The sequence below is a fragment of the Elephantulus edwardii genome, unplaced genomic scaffold, assembly GCF_000299155.1.
Source record: "Elephantulus edwardii isolate Elephantulus edwardi_28Jun2011 unplaced genomic scaffold, EleEdw1.0 scaffold00066, whole genome shotgun sequence".
NCBI classification, from domain to species: domain Eukaryota; kingdom Metazoa; phylum Chordata; class Mammalia; order Macroscelidea; family Macroscelididae; genus Elephantulus; species Elephantulus edwardii.
This window is the reverse complement of record NW_006399816.1, coordinates 3,066,105-3,077,048: the sequence shown is the minus strand read 5'-3', so window position 1 is coordinate 3,077,048 and position 10,944 is coordinate 3,066,105.

Below are 10,944 nucleotides of genomic sequence, written 5' to 3'. Positions count from 1 at the left end.
ACTAGTTTACTGGTTCAGAGTTAGGACCATAGGATTGAGAGGAAATCAAGGCAGGCTTCCTGGAGAGGGCACAGAAGGAGAGCCCTGAAGGCCCACATGTCTGTAATAAGGAATACAAAAGAGGACCTAAAGACAAAGCAGGGGGAATGCTTTAGCCTTAAAGCCAGGAGATGGAAAAGCTTAATTAACTTAATTTCTTACCTCCCTCTGAACTCTGACTCAACTCCACCTCATCAGTTTATAATATTGAGGAGGGACAGAGGATGATTATACTGGGTTAGACAGTATTCCCTCCATATACAAAATGCATGTCCTTTCCCCAACCTCAGAATGCGACCTTAATTGAAACTAAGATGTAATTAGCTAAGATGAGATCATGCTAGAGTAGGACGGGCCCTTAATCCAATATGTCTAATGTTCTTGTGTGAAGAGAAGAGAGACAGATACAGAGAGAAGATGGCCATGTGAAGAGCAGAAGTCAGAGATACACAGTAGAAGGACTGTGGAACTATTAACTCCCAGGGAATGCCCACCTGCTTTAAAGGATTTAGGAGAAAAGTTGGGGATGGGGTGGGGAAAGAAACAGTGTGTCCTATCTACCAAATATCTCACATTCATTATCCCGTTTAATACTCAGATGGACCCTGTACGGGAGGAGGCATCATCATCAGCCCTTTATACATATGGAAAAACACCCAAAGCTCACAAAAGTGAGGTAATTTACCACCACAACTATTAAGCAGTCAAGCCTGGGCTTGAATCCAGGACAACTGGACCCCAAATTCATGTCCTTTCATCTTATCACCACAACCTCCATGGCACCACCAGTTTGAGCTCATACCAAATGCCAGCCAGTCACTATGCTACTAGCTTTACCATGTTTCCTCACTGAATCATTAGGTCAGCCCTCTCTTTAGATGAAGAAAAGGATCATGTAGCTCACCCACATGTAGCACACAAATGGCAGAACCAGGTTGAGAACCCTCCCTTCACCTGTCTACTTCAAAGTCTTAACTAACCTAGTTTCAGAGCCATGGTGTGATGGGATGAATTGTGTTCCCTTGGAAGGTATAATATAAATGTTAACCTTTATATATGATTACTAAAGGGAGCTCTGGTAGCCTAGTGGATAGGCAGTTGTGCTCTTCACTCAAAGGCAAACAGTTTGAATCAATGAGCTGCTTTTGAGGGATTAAGATGGGCAATCTCTGTTGTTGTTGTTGTTGTTGTTGTTATGTGCCATCGAGCCTCTGGCGACTCATAGCGACCCTATGTACAACAGCCCTAAACCCTGCTCTCTCCTGTGCCAATTGCACTGCCTCTGACACACCCATCCCGATTACCCCAATCACTGAATCAATCCACCTCACAGAGGGTCTTCGCCTCCTGCACTGTCCCTCCACCCTACCAAGCATGATGTCCCTCTCCAAGGACCTGTCCCTCCTTACAACATGTCCAAAGTATGTTAGACGAAGCCCCAGAATCCTTGCCTCCAAGGAGCAGCCTGGTTTAACCCTCTCTAGGATGAATCTGTTTGTTTTCTTGGCAGTCCAGGGTACATTCAATACTCTTCTCCAGCACCACAGCTCAAAGGCATCAATTCTCCTTCTATCCTTCCTAGTCATTGTCCAACTCTCTGATGCATAACAAGTGATTGCAAAGACCATAGCCTGTATCAGATGCACCTTAGTATCCAGAGGGACACCGCTGCTCTTCAGTACCCTGGAGAAGTCCCTAACAGCAGACTTTCCCATCACAATACACTTTTTTATTTCCTGGCAGTAGGTGCCAAGAGTGTTGACTTTTGTGAATTAAAGCCACTGAAAAGCTACTGAAGCATGAGCTATGAGTCAAGTCTGACTCAATGTCAGTGAGTTGTGTTTGAGTTGCAAATATGATCTTATTTGGGAACAGGCTTTTCTTTATTATTCTAACAGTCATAGCAGTGTAGGTGGCATTTTTAAGCCTGTTCCCTTTGAGATGTAAAATGAGTTGAGTAGGTACAAAGAAGTGAGCAGAGATAGTGGAAGACAGCCACACCACATGAAGATTACCAAGGAACTGAGGGACAGGAGGTGAATATGGCAAAGACCTTCCCCCAGAACTGATAGGAAGACAAGCGCTTCCATTAGAGCCTCTCACTCACACTCTGTCAAGTTGGGACCAACTCATAGCTGGCCCTCCATCCGCTTTCTGAGGTGGCAAATGTTAAGGGAGAAGATTGCCCATCTTTCTCTCTGGTGGTGCTGGTGGATTGATCCAGCCTTTCCGTTACCAACACAACTCTCTAGGGCTAGGCCTCCAGTGCTCTCTTCTCCTGGAACCAGCACTCTGTATTCAGACTTCTAGGCTCTTAGACTGGGAAAATAAGTACATTTCTGTTGGTTAAAGCCACTTGCTTATGGTATTTCTGTTAGAGCCACAGTAGATAACCAAAACATGCTGAGTCTTGGAGTTGAAAGGATCATGGAGAAAACTTACTGCAAAAGTGCTAAGTGACAGGGGAGGATTTTTTTTCGATCAAGTGAGGCTTTGGATTAGCATCGAGTACTAAGATGTTCACCTAGCCCGGATAAAGAGCGTCAGTTATACCTGAGTGGGACCTGCCAGAAGGGAGACCAGCTGTCCTTGTCTCAAGCCCCTCAGGTCAGGTGGTTGCAATCCTCAAGGTCTCAAGTATGAGTCAGTTCTGACCAGAGTCCCCAGGTTCTCACTGAAGAACTGCTGCTAGCTGCCACTGACTCTGCTGTCTCTGTGGCCTCAGCTGCTGTGCATCCCAGATGGGATGATCCCAGAGGAGCTAATGAGCATCTTGGTGAGCTGTGCCCTGGGAGAGAAGGACAGGCCGGGCAGAAGTGAGCAAAGAGCTGGAGGGCCTGGGAGCAAGTGCCAGGAGAGCCAGCAGAGGCCAGAAAAAGATGGAATGAATGCTTTTCCTTTTGTAAGGGAAAGGGCCCTTGAGCTTTGAAGCCTGATCATCCTGGGTTCAATCACTAGCTTCCCAATTTCCCTTCATTTTAATTTCTTTCACCATAAAACGTTGTTGTTGTTGTTATGTGCTGGAGAGTCGCTTGTGACTCATGGCGACCCTATGTACAACTCTGAACCCTGTTCTATCCTGAGCCAATCTTATTGTCTCAGACACACCTAACGCTGTTATCCAGTCACTGAATCAATCCTTCTCATCAAGGGTCTTCCTCTCTTGCACTGTCTCTCCACCCTCCCAAGTATGATGTTCCTCTCCAAGGACTGGTCATTCCTTGCAACTTGTCCAAATTATGCCAGATGAAGCTAGGAGTAATAAATAGTCATGAGGATAAATGAGATAATTATGAAGTAGCTAATATTTAACACCCCAGTACACTGGAGCTTCCTCCTCACCTTGCACCTGGAATATATTCAGGCTTATGTGAGGGAAGACTTTACCTATTCGATAAATAATTCTGCTGAAAGGTAGAATTAAGCACAGCCTTTGGTTTAGCAGTGTAACTAGCTAAGGACTATGCTTCTATCCAGAATTCCATTCTCATATAGCACCACCAGATAACTTAAGACACCTCTTGTAGCCACTTTATTTCCACCTTCTTTAGCATCTTCCCTGCCAATCCCCTCTCAGTTTTAAAAAAACAGCAGCCTTTTCTTTCAAGACCTATGTTTCAGGGTTACTGCCTCCTGGAAGCCTTCTATGACTAGCCTGCAGTCATCTTTCTCTTCTGTGTTTCTAGATCCTCTCTGCTTTCATTGACTGCAGCAGTCATTTCACTAGAGGACCTCTCCAAGACAAGTGGGGTCCTCAGAAAAAGGAACCACAATCTTTGAAAAATACGAAGACATGTTTAACTCACTCACTGCCGTGGAGTCTGAAACAACAGCTGACCCTCCACTAGGGCTGTAAATGGCATCTTGGAAGAAAGTCCTGGAGAGCTGTTTCTGCAAGAGAAAAAGTTACAAAACAGTGAGTGAAAACTCTGTGGAGTACAATTCTCTGATACACGTTGAGGTTACCATCAGTCATAACTGACCCAACAGCTACTCATAGTAAATCAACTGTATGACATATCGACCCGTCGACATTATCCCTAGGGAGCTCTGGTGAGCTAGTGGGTAGAGCGCTATCCAAAGACAGGCAGTGCAAATCCTTCAGCTGCTCTGGAGGAGAAAGATGGGCAACCTCCCCTTGTGCAATTTACACCCACTGAAAACCTGCTGAGGGTCAGCTATGAGTCAGTTCTGACTTGACAGTAATCAGATTTTTTCTCTATCTTTTTTTTTTAATGGATTTCAAAGCAAGTTGCAGATCATAACACTTCTGTTCACAGGGACTGTGTTCAAACCTGGTCCAAAGGCCTCAGGAGCAAAGCTGACTACCGCTTGCCTAGGTTGCAATCAAGGGCGTGGCAGAGGTCTTGTGACTAGATGATGGTGGAGAATGTGTGTGTGCCCAGTGTTTCTTCTTACAGAGAAGGAAGCCAGAGCAGTCTCTTCTCTTTGTGGCTTCTCAAAACAAGGAGACCTGCACATATGGGGAAGCCAGGGCAAGACAGACCAGGACTTGAACTAAGAGCCAGGGGTTTTGAGACCATCCCTGCTCAGCCTCTATTACCTAGACCTTTCTTAGTCAGAGAAGCTGGTTCTCAGGGCAGCTGAGCCCAACTTTAGGACCAGGAAAACAGAGCTGGAGGATCCTTGTGGGATGCAAAATGTACCAATTCACGCTACAAATGGAGAGGCAGGGCCCTGAGGGTGCCTGGAAAATTGTGGCTGATTCCAGGCCAGCACTGCCCTAGCTAGGAGGCAGCTGGTCTCATCCACTGCCAAGGCAGCTGCAGAAATGGCACCCGCCATCAGCAATCATGGGCAAAGCTCTGGGCCAGAACGTCTCAGCCTGTCTGTCTGGCCCTTGGACATCTACTGAGTTTCCAGCTGTGGCCAGGCTAGCTGAAGGACCAGGTACACAGGGGTCCCACCTCTACATTTGCTGTCCTCCTTAAAAAAAATTAAATATTTTTAAATTATCACCTATTGAATGTACACATAAATCCATAATCACAGAGTGAACTCCTGGGGACCACACTCCAACTTAATCAGAACTTTTTAACTTAGAGCTATAAGTCTTTCGGCTCTTCTTTATTCTTAGAGAAATAACACTGTAGATACAAGTCAAAAAAGCTATCTTGGAGGAAGTGCAGCCAGAGTGCTCCTTAGAAGCAAGGATGGAGAGGTTTGAGTCACATATTTGGGCATGCTGTCAAGAGGGACTAATTCCTGGAAAGGGATTTTGGCCTAGAAAAGTGGAGTGTTAGGGCAAAAAAGGAAGGCCCATGGTGAGAGGAGTTGACACAGCAACTGCTTCTCACAACATCACACCACCGCTGTACTAATATCTATGGTGTTTCAATGTTTAGGCATCTTGAAAAATTCCACTACTCACTTCCTTCTATGTCATTGACATTTATAAAAGAATGTACTCATTTGTATTTTATAAGCCCTACATGAGACAAGGATTTGGGTTCAAGCAGTTCTTTTAAATGGTGATCTCTGGAAGCACAGGTAAGGATACAAGGAAGAAAGACAAGAAGGTACAGTAAGCCGACAGAAAGCATGTTAACAAGTGGGGAACCATAGACAGAAACTGGGACTCACTCTCAATGGGTACGTTGGAGTTATTACAGCTAACGGTGTGGGAAGGTGGGTGATTTATCTACCAACTCCTCTTCCTCATTAGCTAAGGCTGCTCTTGGAGACATCATAAAAGCAGAATATCAGAAGTGTCTGCTATTTGCAACTTGATGCTTCAATTTCTTCTCTTTTTAATGACTTTGATTTCTATTTGGGGTTTAGGATCAGCCTTTCAAGTTTTATGTAAAATTCTATTGTATTATCACTGAAATTGTATTTGAAATTGAATTGGTAGATTTGATAGGAATTTATATTTTTAATAACATTGAGCTCATCCATTTGTAAATAGGATATATGTTTTCATTTAGTTATTTTCCTTCAAATCTCTGGGTAATTTTTATCATTTTCTTTTGAAAGTGCTTGTAGATATTGTGAGATGCATTATAAGGTTCTTAATGCTGTTGTGATCTTTCCTATTACTGGTATATGGAATAGTAATAACTTTTAAATGTTGATCTTAAATTCAAGTATCTTGTTAAGTCTTTCACTAGTCCTAGTAAGTTATCTGTGTATTCTTTTGGTTTTTAAATATATGTATCAAGTGATTTGTAGGTAAATAAATTTTCTTTTAATTTCTAATTCTTAATTTTTTAAAAAAAAATTATAGGTTGAAATATATAAGCTGCTAATGTTGGACAACCTTTGCCTTAAAAATTGGCAATTTCATGTGATTTAACATAATATGGGCCTAGGACTTCCAGTGCAGTGTTGACTAATAACAGTGATAAAAATGCATCTTTGTTATAAGTTCTAATTCTGATGAAAACTCCTTTTAAAGTTTAACCATTAACTATAACATTTGCTTATTACCAGGGTAAGGACTTTATTTAACAACAGTTTGCATTTAAATGAGTGTTTAGCATACTAAAGTATCACATTAATAGGCTATTCAATACTGATTAGTCTTTATACACTTTGCATAAATTCTACCATGGTACTAATGTATCCAACTTGTTATTTTATTTAGAAATTTTAAATCTATATTCATACTTGCCAATAAAACATAGCTATGTATGAGGTGCCCTCTGTATTCATTATGCCACTTTCCATGAAATATTTCATTTAGAAGGCTTATTGGGAAAGCAAAATACTTCCTCCCTTTATATACAGAGAACTGAGACATAGAGAAGTCAAGTCTCTTCCCCAACGTTAAAGTCATAGAAAATAAAAGTAATTATATTGGTATTGTTTACTATGGAGTTGGAATAGACTCTTGGCTGACCCTTCAGCAGGTTTTCAGAGGCTATAAATCACACAGAAGGATACTGCCCATCTTAGAGCAGCTGGTAGACTTGAACCATGTGCCTTTGAGTTGGAAGCACAGTTCCTTACTACTAGGCCACCAGATCTCCCTTAAGTAATGATACTGGAATACAAATCCAGAGGTGATGTGCTTCATATTATTCCCTTGTGAGAAGGAATCATAATTCAGATTATTGTTGTTGTTGTTATGTGCCATCCAGTTGCCTGCAACGTAGTGACCCTATGAACAATAGCTCTGAAGCCTGTCCTGTTCTGAGCCAGTCTGACTCCAACACACCTGCCCTCATTGCCCTAGCTACTATATCAATCCATCTCATCAGGGGTCTTCCTCTCCTGCACTGTCCCTCCACTCTTCTGAGTATGATGTCCTTCTCCAAGGATCAGTTCCTCCTGGCCACATAACCAAAGTATGTGAGAAAGAGCTTCAAAATCCTAGCCTTCAAGGAGAAACTTGGTTTCACCCTGTCCAAGACAGATCTATTTGTTTTTTTGGTGGTCCACGGTATATTCAAGACTCTTCTCCAGCATCAACTCAAAGGCATCTATTCTTCTGTCATCCTTCATCATTATCCAGCTCTCTGATGCATAGCAAGTAATTGCAAAGACCATGGCCTGGATCAGGCACACATTAATCTCTAGACTGACATTGTTGCTTCTCAGTACTCCAGAGAGAACCCTGACAGCAGATTTACCTAAGGCAATTCATCTTTTGATTTCCTGACTGCTGATGACAAAATTGTTGATTGTGGATCTGAGCAAGTTATAATAATTGTTAACACAACAATCTCTTCTTCATCCATCATGGTGCTGCCAGTTGGCCCAGTGGTGAGAATCTTTGTTTTCTTGATATTGAGCCTCAATCCATATTAAAGGCTGCAGTTCCTGACCTTCTGCAGCAAGTGCTTCAGGTCCTCCTCAGTTTCAACAAGCAGAGGCTCTGAAAATGGGCTCAAACTCACCAGTGGTTGTGATAAAGGCCTAGCACTGGGAAATGTTCTGTTCTGTTCTGTTCTGTTCTGTTGTACATACGTCAAGTCACCATGAGTTGGAACTGAGTTGATGGATGACATCTAGAAACAGCAATCTCTTGTTATTTTAATACTCAAATTGTCCGAGATTTAGTCAATGGAGACCTGTCAAAGTGGCTTCCCTGTTCTTTCAATTCACTGCCCTGTCTTTGAGTTGTTTCTCTCCCATAGCTACCTACCCTACAGGACACGGTAGAACTGTTCCATAAGATTTCCAAGACTGTAAATCTTTACCTCAGCAGACTGCCACATCTTACCTCACAGAGCATTTGGTGGATTTAACTGCTGATGTTTAGTCAGCAACTCAACACTTAAGTCATTGCACCCCAGGGCTCTTTTACCCCTTTAATAAGTCTCTGTAATTCTTGGAACATTTACTTTCTTTTCTGGAACAAGCAGGTTATTTTGAGTGGATTCTACCTTCTTGTTATGTGCCATTGGGTCAACCACAATTCATAGCAACCCTATGAATAACAGCTCTGAAGCCTGCCCTGTCCTGAGCCAACCTCACTGTCTCTGACACACCCAGCCCCACTGCCACAGTCACTGTGTCAATCCATCTCATCCAGGGTTTTCCTCTCCTGCACTGACCCTATACCTTCCCAAACATAATGTCCTTCCCAAAGGATTGGTCCCTCCTGAAAACTACTAAAAACAAATTTTGATCTCTCTACATTTGCCTATCTTGGCTTTTTCATTTAAGATGCTACTGTTGTTATGCGTCATCAAGTCAACTATGACTCATAGTGACCCTATGAACAATGGCTCTTAGCCGTGTCCTATCCTGTGTCATCTCCACCATCTCTAACACATTTGAGTATTGTTTCAGTGACTGTGTCAATCCATCTCACTGAGGGTCTTCTCTTACCCTCACCTTTCACCTTCACAGGCATCGCGTCCTTCCCTAATACTTGGCCCTTGCTTATTAAATGTCTCAAGTATTGAGATGGAGTTTCACCAGCCTTGCCTCCAAGGAACACCCTCATTTCACTTTCTCCAGGATAGACTTATTTTTTCTCTTGGCAGTTCATGGGATATTCAATACTATCCTCCAACATCACAACTAAAAGGCATTGATTGTTCTTCAGTAATCCTTAGTCATCTTTCAGATGCATAGTAAGTAACTGAAAGACCATGGCTTTGATCAAGTGCACTTTAGCCTTTAAACTGACAACACTGCACTGCTCTTTAGTACTCAGGACAGGTCTGCACATTTTACAGTGCAATTTGTCTTTTGATTTCTTGACTGCTGCCACCAAAGGTGTTACTTATGGATCTAAGTAAGATGAAGTAACTGATGACGACAGTCTTGTCCTTTTTTTGTGTTATTTCACTCAGAAGAATAATTTCAAGGTTCATCCATGTTACAGCACATTCCCACTCACTCTCACTCGCTCTCTCTCACATTGACATGGTGTTGGAACCAACTCAGACATAGCTGACCCTCTAGTGGGTTTTCGGAGGCTATAGATCACACAGGAGGAGACTGTCCATCCTTCTCCTGTGGAGCAGTTGGTAGATTCAAACCGCCTATCTTTGGATTGCTGGACAACTCCTTACTCTGGAGGCCACCAGATCTACCTCTTAGCATCTAGCTATACCATTTTTATTTTCTTTTTCTAGTTCATCTGCTCTAATTGCAGTCTGAAGCAGACAGGATTCTACAAACCATCCCAAGGGGAAGTCAACTTCATTTCAGTGTGTGTGTGTGTGTGTGTGTGTGTGTGTGTGTGTGTGTGAAAACAGGTCAGTATTAGAAGCCCCGGTGGTACAGTGGTTAAAGTATTCTGAGGGAGAATGGTGGCAGTGTGCTACTGTAAAGTCACAGCCTTAGAAACCTCACAGGACAGTCTACTCTGCCCTACAGGGCAACTGTGAATAGGAATGACTCATCTGGAATCAAACAGCAGTGTTTGCTATTGCAGTTGTTGGGTTGGTCTTGGGTTTAATATCACTATGAGGTCTGGTAACTTAGTGGTAAGAAGTTGTGTGCTGCCAGCACAAATGCAAGTGGTTGGAAGCCACCAGCTCCCAGCAGGAGAAAAACGTACATACTTATCTGATGCAATTAACTGCCTCTAAAAACCCACTGAAAGGTCAGCTTTGAGTGAATTTCCATCATAGCATAAACATTGTCAGACTATAGAAAGACTTTGAAAAAAGCAATATGAAAATAAGATTAAGAGTTCTAGAGAGGTGACAAAGGTACCTTTTTAAAGATCCTCTGTCCTTTCCACCATGTGTCTTCAGTGATTAAACTTGCAAGGTCCCAGCCCAAACAGGTGAAGGGCTGGATGGAGAGGAAAAGCTGGTGTCCATGAGAACCCCACTGGATGCCCTTGAGGATCCTGGACTGAGGAAGGCATTTGAGTCAAGTCTGAGGTGGGGATGCCCTAGTGTGGTGCCTGTCATGTAAACACCACGATCCCTTCCTTAAGGCAATGGGGCATGGCAGTAAGAACTTATACTGCAATCTCAAAGGCACACAGTTCGAGTTCACCAGCTGCTCAGGATGGGCAATCTTCTCCCGTGCGATTTGTTGTTGTTATGTGCTGTCGAGTGGCCTGCAACTCATAGCAACCCTATGTACAACAATGCCAATCTTATTGTCTCTGACACATCTACACCCTTAACCCCAGTCACTGAATCAATCTATTTCATTGAGGGTCTTCCTCTCTTGCGTTGTCCTTCCACCCTCCCAAGCATGACCTCCCTCTCCAAGGACTAGTCCTGCCTTGCAACATGTCCAAAGTATATCAGAATCCTTGCTTCCAAGGAGCAGCCTGGTCTTATTCTCTCTAGGATAAATTTGTTCTCCTAGCAGTCCATGGGATAGTCAATACTCTTCTCCAGCACCATAGCTTAAAGGCATCAACTCTCCATCATCCCTAGTCATTGTCCAGCTTTCTGATGCACAGCAATTAATTGCAAAGACCATGGCCTGGATCAGGCACACCTTAGTCTCCAGACTGAC